This window comes from Megalops cyprinoides, chromosome 5 (genome assembly GCF_013368585.1).
Source record: "Megalops cyprinoides isolate fMegCyp1 chromosome 5, fMegCyp1.pri, whole genome shotgun sequence".
Lineage (NCBI taxonomy): Eukaryota > Metazoa > Chordata > Actinopteri > Elopiformes > Megalopidae > Megalops > Megalops cyprinoides.
This window is the reverse complement of record NC_050587.1, coordinates 14415438-14428429: the sequence shown is the minus strand read 5'-3', so window position 1 is coordinate 14428429 and position 12992 is coordinate 14415438. Positions and strand designations below refer to the sequence as shown.

At 44.7% G+C, this 12992-nt stretch overlaps 1 protein-coding gene across 4 annotated transcripts in view; it reads right to left on the bottom strand.

Annotated features, from left to right (window-relative positions):
- The window catches only part of LOC118777962 (LHFPL tetraspan subfamily member 2a protein-like), a 58733-nt gene that overhangs the window by 29491 nt on the left and 16250 nt on the right, over positions 1-12992 (bottom strand). For all 4 annotated transcript variants that reach the window (XM_036529240.1, XM_036529239.1, XM_036529238.1 and 1 more), the window contains one exon: positions 9983-10045. The gene's annotated coding sequence lies outside the window, so the exon portion shown is untranslated. The remainder of the gene's footprint in view (positions 1-9982; positions 10046-12992) is intronic.

Genomic DNA, 12992 nt, shown 5'->3' with positions numbered 1-12992 from the left:
ATATTTTAGTGGGGAAAACGTTAAGTATAACATGGCACCATTGACAGAAAGAAGCGCCTGTTCCCCTTGCAGTGAAGCACAGCAGAAAGGAGCAGAGCTTGTAATCAAAAGGATGCCAGTTCAATTCCCCACTGAGGCAATGCTGCTGTACCATTGGTCAAGGTACTTAACCCAGACTTTCCTCAGTAAATATCCAGCTGTATAAACAAATATAATGTTAATATTAATAAAAACTTTTAAAGAGTGGCTAATCTGAACAGCCCCCCCTACAGTATGCATCATGGGTAAAGACAGCACAATGGAGGCTGTGGCTGGAGAGGACCTTTCAGACAGGCAAAGTGAGAACAGCTAAAAATGGCCCAGGACCTCTTGTAGCCCACATCTGAAAGTGTTAAGAATTTCAACCTTGGAAACCACACCATCTCAAGTGGTCTGAAGCACACAGAAGCTCTTGAATTTGCCATTCTGCAGACAGTAGCTTCCTGGTGCTGGATGAATGAGAAAGGTGTTGACAGAACTCTTGAGTGACAGGGTTTAAAACTGGAGTACAGTAACTGGGTCACTGCTGGGTGTTTTGGGAATGGGAGTGCTGCTCGACCGTGGCCGGTGTGCGGGGTAATCCTAAGCCCCCGTCAGACCCTGTAACTGCATAAAGGGTGTCCCACATCCACATGTCCATACTAGGAGGCTCCTCTACACAAATAAATCAGATTATACTGAAAACATTCCACCAAGGACCCGGCTACAGAAAAACAAAGCACACACCCATATTAAACACAGCTGCTTTCACTAAAGCAGTCACCAGAACAAACGGCAGCGTCATTATTCTACTCCAATTCCCAAAAAGATGAATCTATTATTAATAAACCTGTCTTGACTGAGAATGGGCTATAATGCATCCAGCCAGAAACTGACTGCCGTGGCTTTGAGAATGTGTCAGTATATACCTATATCTTCCATATGTTTCTCATAATCGTATCAGTAACAATTTCATTAAGCAGTACAACAGAGTTAATTTATTTTCAGTATGCCTACATCAAGTCTGGAGAGTGTGTGGTTATGTGTACCTCATAATTTTGAACAATTTTGCTTCAATACTGGGAAATGTGATCACAATTGGTCAGTTCCAAGATCTGGGACGATTACACTGGATGGTTTGATGAAATAATTACCAGTCCAACAATGGCTCAGTAAGTGACTCTGAAGGCACCACGTCTATGGTGCACAAAGACACAAAATCTATGCACCCATCTCATCTAACCCTTACCCAGTGGAACTGATATTTTGCCCAATTATGACAAAAAAAAGTCATTAGGACATTAAGAACAACGTGAACATGGCATAGGATCCAGAAGAGCGAACATGCTGAAGCTATCACGGCCTATTTAACAAAAGCAGAGTGGAAACAAAGAGTGAAGAATGGAAAATATTGCTATTCCAGTTGATGAGGGGCTCTGATGTCATCCAGAAGGGAAATGTTAGACACTTTTGCGCAGCTGGGTGACGAGCCAATCTGGCGACAAGCTCCTCTCCTTCCATATACCTCAGCCAACGAGAAGAGGAGACAAATGTAGATCAGACACGAGCTGTGGGGACCTCTCCTCCCCATCAACAGACTGTAAACATCATATAAGGGAATTTTCAACTTGCAGCTTGCGAACAGATTGTAAACCTTATATTAGTGTATTTTCAAGGACACTGAAGTCTACTGATCGCTGCACTCCCCTTGCCAAGAAGCAGGTTCGGACTTCTTCCATCCAAGTGCATATGGTTGAGGCTTCCTTAGGTAATGATGAGAAAAGAAGCAGCCCTGCTTCCTGGGTGTCAGACCGGGCTAAACAAGCACTAATTGCTGACGGACATCCTAAGGACGTCCCAGCTGGGAGAGACAGAGACAGAAACAGGAGCCAGCTAGATCCCTCACAACCTGAGGGCTACACTGAACCCTGCAACGCACGCCCTAATCCTGCCCCACCTATACCCTGATCCAGCCTGCAATTCCCAGGGATTTTTCAGAGCGCATTGACGATGCTCAGGTCTGGGAATTTGCACCGTCATCGTATTTTACATCGATTTTAAAGGAGGAAAAATAAATCCATAAAGCTTGGAATCTCCATTAGGCCCTGAGAAAAAGCAGCGAACGGAGGCCGTAAAATGCGAGTCGTCCGGCCATACTTCAGACCAAATGGAGTACACAGATGGGGAAAGCTGTGGGTGTTATATGTCTGTATGGGGTTTACAAGCTCTCCCTCACTGTCCTGCCTCGGTTTTGACCACCTGAGAGGGATTTCTGCACGAAATACCTGAACTGCCAAAGTACCCTGCTTGTCAATCTGTCCGCTCTGCACCGGTATCAAAAGGTTCTTTCATTACCTGTGCCTTGTCTAAAGCGGGGATAAAACGCAGCCCTGAAGGAGCTGACATCAGGTCTGGTGACGTCTTAACATCAGAGGGAGTAATGTCTACACGTTACATGCGTGTACAGTTTGCAGACAGCAGACCCCAGTCCTTTATGTATGGTCAGTTGGACTGCAGTCCCGAGAGCAGGGAGGAATGAGAGGTGCAGAGATCTACATGCTGCCCAGCTCCCGCTGGTGCCACTGCAGGGCCGGTGGAGAGAACAGCTGCTAGGTGTAAAAATCAGCATGTCAAACCCAGGCACAGAACGGCTATACTGGGGCGAGAGAGAGCAGAGACACCGATGCTAGGCAGTGAGGGAATATGGCCAAGGGGTGTTCCTAAATTACATTGCATTCGTATAACAGTTTATTACATTACTGTACTGTAAATCACATTGTCTTCATCAGAGAACGCATGGACATGCAAGCACGCGCACACACACACACACACACACACACACACACACACACCCATACGCAAACACATGTGGAGACTGCGTCACGGTTCCACCTGCACTTGCCTGCCCGCCCCAGAGTCCCATCCAGCCCCAGCTGGAGTCCCCCCTGCCCCCCCGCCAAGCCCTAACCAAATCACCCTGTCCCAGCAGCACCTCCATTCCTCTGTCATTACAGCGCAGCACGCACAGCTGAATAGACATTCTGCCCCTGTGAACATCTGCTAATCACATCCCCCCCCCAGCAACCAGACTCGCGTCACTCAATTAGCTCTGCCTCTGGGGCCGAGGGGAGGAGCACTGATTCACTTACCCATGGACATCCGCAGACCCGGGGGGGTGTGGGATGGGTGACGGCTCCTCTCAAAATCCAATTAATGCTGTGCGTGAGGGAGTGTGAGGTAATAACTGACTGCCTCAGCCGCGAGTTTCACTGTCCACCCATTCCCCGAACCACAGGTCTGTGACCACAGAGACCAGGCGGACCCCTGAGCTCTGTGACCGCATGCGGAGACAGCTACACCCACATATTCCCTGGTCATATCATGTTTCCCAATGTTATGCAAACAATGAGAGTCTCATAGCGTGGTTTAGTAAATTAAAAAAATGGGGGACTCAGAAGACAGAAACAGGCTAAAAGTGGTATGAAAAGGGACTGAAAAACTGAAGATTGTGCAAGTTTTGAACTGCTTATTGATGTAATTCTAAAAGAATTTTGGCAAATAATGGCATCTAACACCTTGGCTGCAAAAGCTGCCTATGACACTAAGGTTGCCATCCTGACTCCCAGGAGGGACATTGCTGTCGTGCCATTGAGCAGGGTGGTTTCAGAAAGCATCTAGCTAAATAAATGAATAATATGTTAAAAAGTAAGCCTCCCCAGATAATGGCACTTGCTGAGCAGAATATGTTTATAGGTAGCAAAAAAGCTACCAATAAACGGTTGTTAATGTAAAACAAGAATCAGCATCTCCTTTAGAAATGGAAACAAGGGCAACCGTGGTGACAAAGACGAAGAACATCTGCAGTTCCAGCTCGCCCCGTCACTGCGTGAGGTCTGCCCAGCTGCTCTGCTGGGAGAGAAAAGGGCCACACGGACAGCGATCTTTCTCAGCCCTTTTCCAGAAAAGAAACTTTCCCCTTATCAGCCAGTTAGCGCGTGTTTAAGCAGTTACAACATTGCGATGTGCCGCCTCATTTATTTAACAGAAACAAAGATATCAAAATAGTTTTACCTTACTTGGCACACACAGATGTAGAAGTAACCAGGCTGGCACACAACGGAAGAATTAATACTTCTTCATGCTGACCCACGGGGTTTGTTCTGAAATTGTTCTGATGTTTAACCTGGATTACAAAAACACAGCTACTGCGTCTGTTTTAAAGCTGTTAATACTGAAACACTGGCCTGTGTGGACATTTAAGCTACATTTGTATGCGGTTGCTCTCCAATCAGGCATCATTGATTTCCACTACCCTCCTTCGAGATTAAAGAGCAGGCAGGTCAATAGAATGGATTGGAGAAGTTGCATTCCTCTCAGTCCTTATTGGAAGTCACATATTCCAATGAAAGGTAAACACCGCAATTCCAATTTCTCTTTCTACTTAACCTTCAGTCCACAATCATTTCAACGAAGGTCATGAGACCTTTGACTCCAGGTTATCAAGTTTGGGGGAAACAGATGTGCACAGTGATCTCAGAGTAGTTTCTACCAGTAAGCCTTGTCATTTCTGGTGTTTATTTTGGCTCACATGCTGTTCGTGTGACTGAAAGCTAAGCCAAATTATTTATTAAGTGAATCTGATTGTTTAATCCATCCACTATTACTTTTTAGGGTAAATTTAGTGTAAACCTTTGAGTAAATTTCTGCGGTGCACTGTGTATCATCCAGAAAACAACAAGGGAAATGGTAGATACTAATAAAATAATATAAAAAAAATAAATTTTACTTAAAAACACACAACTGCTAACAATAATATTAAAAAATACAGCTGTAAGCAGTGACAGCCTGATGTTGAGCATTAAAAAACACAGATTTTGCCACCAGTTTCAATTTCATTGCTGTGGCTCTGGTGTTATTTAACAGAGCCACTTTCCCTTAGCATTCTTCTTCCTTCCACATTTCTGAGTATTATTTTTACTGTTTAAAAATGTCCAGAATCCTTACCTTATGGACATGATGTGGCCTATAGCCCTTCACCCACCTGCCAAGTTTAGTGAGTTTTCAACAAACCTTTGATGAGGTTTTGATGAAACTGATTTTTACAGAAGTTATCCCAAGGTGGTGGGGAAAAAAAGAAAAATCCACACAATTACAGTAGGGTTCCTGCAGCTTCAGTGTATAGGCACATTAATAATGATAACAATAATAAATTAGCTGGTAAAATTGACCCAACAAAACTGAGCAATTATCGATCATGATAATAAAACAATAACACCTTACAGGTAAGTGTTTGATGACAATCAGAAAGACCACATACAATGATGCTTAGGGCAAGGCTAATCCATGCATTCTGGAGAGGAGAAACCTAAACAAGGAATTTCACACCCCCCATGGTTTTACAAGGAAAGGAAATACCTTCATTTCCTCTGCTGTCAGTGGAGGGAGTTCACCATGATCACTGTCTGCAAATTTTGAGGCATAACAACTGGTCACGAGTGTAATAAGTGAGATCTTTCAAAAACACACTGTTGACTCCTGAGCTGTGAACATCCCTTCCTCCCTTGAGGTAAATGATATTTTTCCAATAAGCACAGAGGCTTGTTTGGACAGCGATAGCCTTTAATCTCGCTGGGCTGGTCAACTGTGACCCTGGTGTTTTTACTCTCGGCTTGAATGAAAAGTTCTATTGCAGAGGGGCACAAGGAAATTGTATTCAGCATTAGATATAATGGGGCAGATTCTGCAGGGAGATGCAAAAAAAGCAGAGGCTTGACTAGGAGGCCATGAACAAGACTCTCCGAGTGCGTCTCACTATAGCTGAGTGATCGGGGGGGGGACTTTTCAGTTAAGACACACTCTGACACAACGTTTTGAATGTTCGCAGTGAACAGTGACGTAAAAATCAGACATGTCATTTGAGGTGTCACCAGGTCCCCTGGATTACTGTGCCCGTGTCAGCAAGTGATTATCCTCACTGGCAGACTACAACACTTTTATATTATATGGTAGAGTAAAAAAGACAGGGTGAGCCCAGGGTTCTGCATAACTATAAAGCATTCATCTTAGTCACCTCTGTTTTAGACACCATCCTGGACACAAGGACCTTAGACCAACTGAAACCCAAGCATCAGGCCAGGAACAAGCAGCTAAGCGAGGACACCGCCTCGGCCATTTATCTTCTTAGAATAAAGTCACTTATGTGTGAATGATATGTATCTGTTAAATAATACATGTGCCCCACCCTAAACCATATGGCACCTCAGAAAAAGCAGAGTTTAAATCTCTTGTATGGGATAACATAATGACCTGAAAGGATTTCCTGCTTTTTATGATCGTACACACAGGAGATCATTTTACCCAATCCTGAAAAGCATGCTGGGAATTATTTTTCACAAAGTGATTTGACAGGGCTTGACATTTTTTGTTGTGGGTTCTCTGTAAAGTTCAGAGATTTCTCTTTTCCTCCAATCTGCAGTTAAGGCCTGGTTAAAAGGGAGTTTATGAAAAAAAGTTTATGAAACAGGCTCAGCCTTTTTCCACAGTAAACCAGAGGAAAAACAGGCTTTTTAATCATAACAGAGTACACTACACTTAACCATTTCCAGTTCCTTTATAAACAACCCATTAGCTGCAGGGGAAAAAGGTTTTGCCTATACACTCTCCTGTATAGAGGTGCTTTATGAACTATGAACCCAAGCCTTGTGAATGACATTTTGCACCACTCTTGAGAGAACCGCATTGTTCCCTATTGTGCCAAAGGAATGAATACCGATGAATCCACCTCATCCTGTGCCTTGTTCTTAACACAAAGGGTCCCACAATAGCAAAGCAGACCTCAGCGCACTCAGGCTGTGGCCCAGGTATAGCCTCGAGACCAGATAGAACAAAGTACACATCGGCCCTGCGTTCAGCTGGGGGATTTAACATCGTGTCGCGTTCTCAGAACAACAAGCAAGGCATTCCCCAGAGTGCTGTGTAGCGCTTTAGGGTTTCCCAACACTCAGAACAAGGACTGGATTGTAAAGCCGAGGAAAAAAATCTGAGCAGCGTTTTTATTTGGCTCAGGTTGAATCCCTGCTTTTCCCCATGCGGCACAGTGCTTGTCCGTGTCTGTCACCCCTCTCTCTCTCGGGGGGAGTGATGGGGGGTCGGAACAAAACACCAGCTGCGAGGGAAGCTCGACAGCTCGGTGTCTGACACACTCTGAAATAACAGCTCTCATAAGAACTGGAACCCACCACTACACCAGCCCGCTTGTACGCGATGAATCCATAACTGCAGCATTGGAGTCCAGAGACAAGCCACAGTAGGTCCGCTTACAGGCAGCTGCCTTGAGGAATCTCTCACATAAAAACAAATCCTTTAAACTCTGCAGTTTCCCACAGAGAGGCTTCCCACAGTTTAAGACACTTATCTGGACAGTGTCAAAGCGAAATCAGCTTTTGATTGAGCCTGCATCAGTTACTTACGTGGATAAATAAAATCACACCAAACGCACACTGACAGACTTCTCAATCATTCTACGCTCGCGTATTTTGTAAGCGGGGGGGGGGGTCCCTGCGCACACCTGGGGCGCGGTCGTCCTCCCCCGGGAGCCCCGCAGAGGGAGAGAGCGCCGTGTTTGCTCAGACGCCCCAGTTTCCGTGAGCGGTGTGACAGGCCTCTTCCCTTAGCACAAAGGGAATCAAACTCCAGCCGCGCTTACGGTGGTCCTCACTTTGATGTTGAGAGCACAAACACCTGCCCGTGTTACACAGGAGAGGAGCACTGGCTAAAAAAGATGGTTCTATTGTGCTTTTACTCACACAAATTGCCAGTAAGGAGCAAGTCACTGAAAGCATGGCCTGAAAGAGCTAACAGCAGCTCATTCAAAACACATAAAAATATTTTCTATTTAACAAATGTTCTCCACTGCGTTCACTGTATCTGCCTTACATTGTAGTCTTCGGCAACAACTTCTCTGCATTCAACTGATTTTGCACAACAGGGATTAGACTCCACGCGGGGTGCAAAAAACAGTACTATTACACAAAATCTTCAATGTAGGCATTGGATCTCCATTGTGTACTTTAGTGCAAACCTTAATCACACACAAATCATTACAACTCTTCTTCAGCTTTAAGCACTGCCCATATCATAACATAAACTAACTGTTTACTTGTTGCCATAGGGCTAAAGCATTGTGTTCTTGGATCCATGCATATGTTCATGTTCATTTATATGTTAAAAAGCCACACGCCACGCTGTCTGTAGATCAGACCACACAAACTTTGTTTCCTCCTGGATTATTGTTAGGGTTCTGGTTGCTCCAGCGAGTCAGAGTGATGGAACACTTAGTCCTCCAATGCAGAGACAGAGCATGTGGCATACAGACAGTACAGATAGTGCGTCATCTTGTTTTTCTACAGTAATGACAAATTAAACAACCATGCACAATTGATAACAAGCACTGTGCAATAACAAGCACGTGTATAATCCCATGTATATCAATGGCAGGTAACCCTATCACTGGAGTGCCACATTTTTCAAGGGTCTCTCTGAACAGAAAACCATTTATTAAGTCCATTACACAGTAATTCATTTAGCTTAACTTAGCCAGTTATATAATTAAGGGTTCAGGAGGTACCAAAAAGCATAAATCATATCTTGTCACTGTCCACTGGGATTTCCTACCCTTAATATACATAATTAGATGGTATGGATTATTTTGTCTGGTGATAGTTTCTGACAAGGCAGCCATTAACATTCCACCTACATATCGACACTGGGCGTTCTATTGATATTTGGACATTACAGGAGGCAACTATCATAACTGGCCCACGATAACAGGAAGAGACCCCCCATGTAAAGGCCTATTTTAAGTGCTGGTGACAGCACTGATTATTCTGCTTATTGTTTCAAGCTCTTCCTTTGAAATGGCCTCTGCAGGTGGCTTTGCAACAACATCAGTCACTCTTTTATAAACAAATCCACAAAGTTCCTGCCAGCCTCACATAAAATACCGGACAGGTTTTCGGCATCAGCAACATGCCGGATTGGGAGACAGTTAATCTATTTATGGACAAGGATGGGGGGTTCCCTTTTTCCAAGGACATGCTCCTCTCTTCCTGTCTGCTATTTCAAGAGCAGCAGGGCAGCCGTGTGACATAGTGGTAAGGAGCAGGGCTAGGAACCCAAAGATTACTGGTGCGATTCCCTGGTGGGGCACTGGTGTTTTACCCTTGGACTGTACAGCACAGTATAGCTGTATTAGAATGTATACTGCTTTGGACTGGATTGCATGTAACTAAGTTGTGCAGATCACATTGGATAAGAGCATCTGGTAAGCAACAGTTACAGGTTACAATGAGACACAAGGAAAACCAGAGACGTTTAGTCTGTGGGCTAAGTACAGGTCTCCTGTCTACTGCTGATTAAAAGCTAGTCACAGTGAATCCCTGGAAATGACAGCAAAACCTGTCAATTACAAGGTGAATTACACAGAATGGCAGGGCACTTTTAAAATCCACCTTACATACAAATCTGGATGTTTCAAGAATCCAGACTCCTGTAATTTCTTGAACTACCAGTTGAAAGAGTCCTGGCAAAGAGCTATCATATCTTAATGATGAATGTGAACGTGAATTCTAGCTTTCCAGCTCATTTCACACAGATGATTCCTGGAAGGTGGCCTCTTGTAAAGGTAAACATGCAACATTTATAACATATTGAATCACTTCATTGAAGACATCAGTGAAAGGGAAATGTTTTCAGACAGAATACTACACTTCACTATGGAGATTTCAGAATTATCTGAATGTGAAACAGAATGAATGCTCATGACTGTTGTATTTAATGGGTTAGATCTGTTACGCTTGGCTGAACACACACTTTCAGCATTTCCCAAAAACAGCGTGCAGCACTCTTAAGCAGATTGTTACATAAGCGTACGTTGAGCGCCGTATGTCTTGGCATCTGCACCAACCTTGTCCGTAGATCTTCAAGGCAGTCCTCTCAGCAGGTTGCGCAAACAGCAGCTCGGTCGGACCTGCAAAGCCAGTGACAATAAATATAAAGGGCTGCTTACCCAACTCAAATCGCTAAGCCACACCATTAACTTCAGGATATACTTTTGGCTAACTGGTCTGGAATTTTGATATTTCCGGCTTGGGTACGAAAGACTTCTTCTCCTCTATAATATATTCCCAACCTAAACAGCATGCACCATGGTGGTTTCAAAAAAGACAGAACCACCTAACTGCTATTGTTCACAAACCCCACCCCCCCCCCCCCACCCCCCAACTATTTGTTGATGGAATCTTCTGAGTGCATCATTAGTTGCACAGATTATTGAATGACAGATTACTACAAACCTCTCTCAATCAGCTCCTGACCTCCTCCTTTGCCTCCTCCTCAGAGCCCAAAGAGTATCTATCTTCTAAATAATATTGGAGAGTGTACCAAAATACCCGACAGGACCTCTACACCTTGAATGGAGCATTTTATTGCAGTAATTTGGTCAATAATCACGCAACACAATGACGTCTATTCACTAAATGGTCTGGCATTTGTCAGTATGAGCTGGAGGCCAGTTCTGAGGAACTTCTTTATTAGGCTGGGTTTGCCATCCCAAGATGCACATTTCCACAACTGCTAACAGGTACTGAGTTACAGAGAAACAGGAGAATATCAGGAGGAAAACGGTGACATGCTTTATGTGCGGGTCGTGCCAAAAAAGCATTTGTAATTTGGAAGACCTGCCGTCCCATGGAAGTGCAACATCATTTCTTTGTATCCCAAGGGGGAGAGAGGTCCGATTGAGCAGGCAGTGAGTGTCTCTAATCTCCTCATCGCCGCTGGACGCCTGGCGGCAGTCAGGTCGCTGCTCAGCTGACCAGGCCCTGCGCAGGCCAGCCAAAGTAAAGCCCCGTTGATCTCAGGCCCAGAAACACCAAAAACATCCTGAGAGCGCGGGGGTGGAGGAAGAGCCCGGGACAATGGGGCGTCTGTGATTCGGGGTCCCAACTATTATAATACAGGTCACCAAGTACAGTGGGACCCGAGGGGAGGGGAAAAACAGGAAAGGCAATGAACGAGGCTCCTCCGGTCATCGTCTGTGCTCAAACGGCACTGAGCTTTAAAAGCTGCTTGGGAGAAAACAACACAAAAAAAATGGCAGCTGAGAAGCTGCGTCTCACGTTTGAAGCGAACCAGACGATTCAGTTCCTCCAGTGGTTCTGCATTTAAAACATGGACATATTCCAGAGCCTTCAAGCCCACCACTGAGACTTTAATCAGGCTTGACACTCGGCGTGCCTGCAGATGCATGGAGCAGCATCTAGGGTTTTAGTCATGAAAATGGTCATGTTCTATTGCTGTGATGCTAAAAATACTTTAGGGGACAGTTACATGGGTAATTTACCTCAGAATCACAACTGGAATTCCATCAATGACATCTAGGAGACTGATTAGTGTTTTGTACATAAGGACCTAGATTGATTAGTGCTTTGTAAACAGGAACCAAGATTGATCAGTACTTTGTGCATAGCAACATGATTGATCAGCACTTCAGTACATAACATCTGAGATCGCCCTGCTTTATTTTAGGATTATCTGAAGGTGACTCCACTGTGTAATCTACAGAAGTTCTTAGTGAAACAGCACATATTGAGTGGCGAGTGAGCTCTCCTTTAATACACTCATACTCCCTGCATGGTCTGGTTCCCTAATAGTTCTGGTTTAATCATGTAATGGAAAAGGCTCTCACTCGGATCACCTGCCTTGATTCGGGTTTTAATGGGTCAGAACAGCTATGTATGGGGAAAATGGGTCCATTCCAAGCAGGTCATGTTTGAACGTACCACACTGTTCCCATTACAGTAAGGACACAGCAGCCTAACAACACCCCACAGAGAATTCAAAAAGACCTAATTCAAATGCTTTGCCTGTCACGTTGGGTAAACCCTTGGATACACATGTCAACAGGAAAAACTAAAACAATCTGTGAGAAGAAGAAAAAATCCAATAACAGTCAACACTGACACTAAGCACATGTTCCTCAGCAAATTCAACTTCCTTATAATCGCACATATATTAAGACGCATGGAAAAATTAAATCATTTATATTAAATCATTAACAGATAAGAAAATAATGCCACAAAGCTAAAACCTGAGACTGGAAACTTTCGCTGCTTGTAGAAAATGGATCTAGTAATACTGGTAGGCATCCTACTCTCTTGTGCCAGACATTCTTTTTTTATTTCTATAAAAAGTGAACAACTGTGCCGAAGAGAGGCAAAGGCTGCTGTAATTCCGGGTCAGCTCAAAGAGAAGGGTCCAATAAAGACACGTACACATACAACAACAGCATTGTTAAGGGTCCTCTGGTTTTGATTTCCCTGTGTCTCCAGAGTCTTTAAATCACGGCTGACAAAGAGCTGGCAGAAGTGCTACAAGGCCAGGAAACGGTCTAATTGGGCCTTGCAGGGTACTGGTCAGTGTTACAGCACATTTTTGAGCCAATTAAATCCGCAGTAAAAGTTGAGGTGGTCTCTCGGAAACTCGACTCCGCCGGCCTCTTGTTACTTGCGTTTCCTGACGGCGATCCCCTCTAGATATGCGTGAGTTGGGACTCAGGGAGCCGTGCAGATCTCTCATTTATTCGATGCTTAACTGTGCAGCGAAGTCAGACACAGATGAGCCACCCGTGGAAAAACAGCACGCGTATGATGTACGGTTCCTTCGCAAGATCAGCCAGGCTTGCGCGACCATCTCGGATAATGCACGGCAGGAACCTGGGCCAAAGCAAACAGTGCATTTGCAAATGAACCGCAGATCACTCTCTCACTGAGACAGAGCTGCGTCCAACATGCTGCCGCCCCTTCCTGCACCGTTCAAAGGCTTTTATCTGCCCATCCGATCAGTGCGGCGTTCCAGAGGGCGGCTGCTTCCACTTTTCTGTGCATCCTCAGGAACTCAAATGACAGCACCGGCAT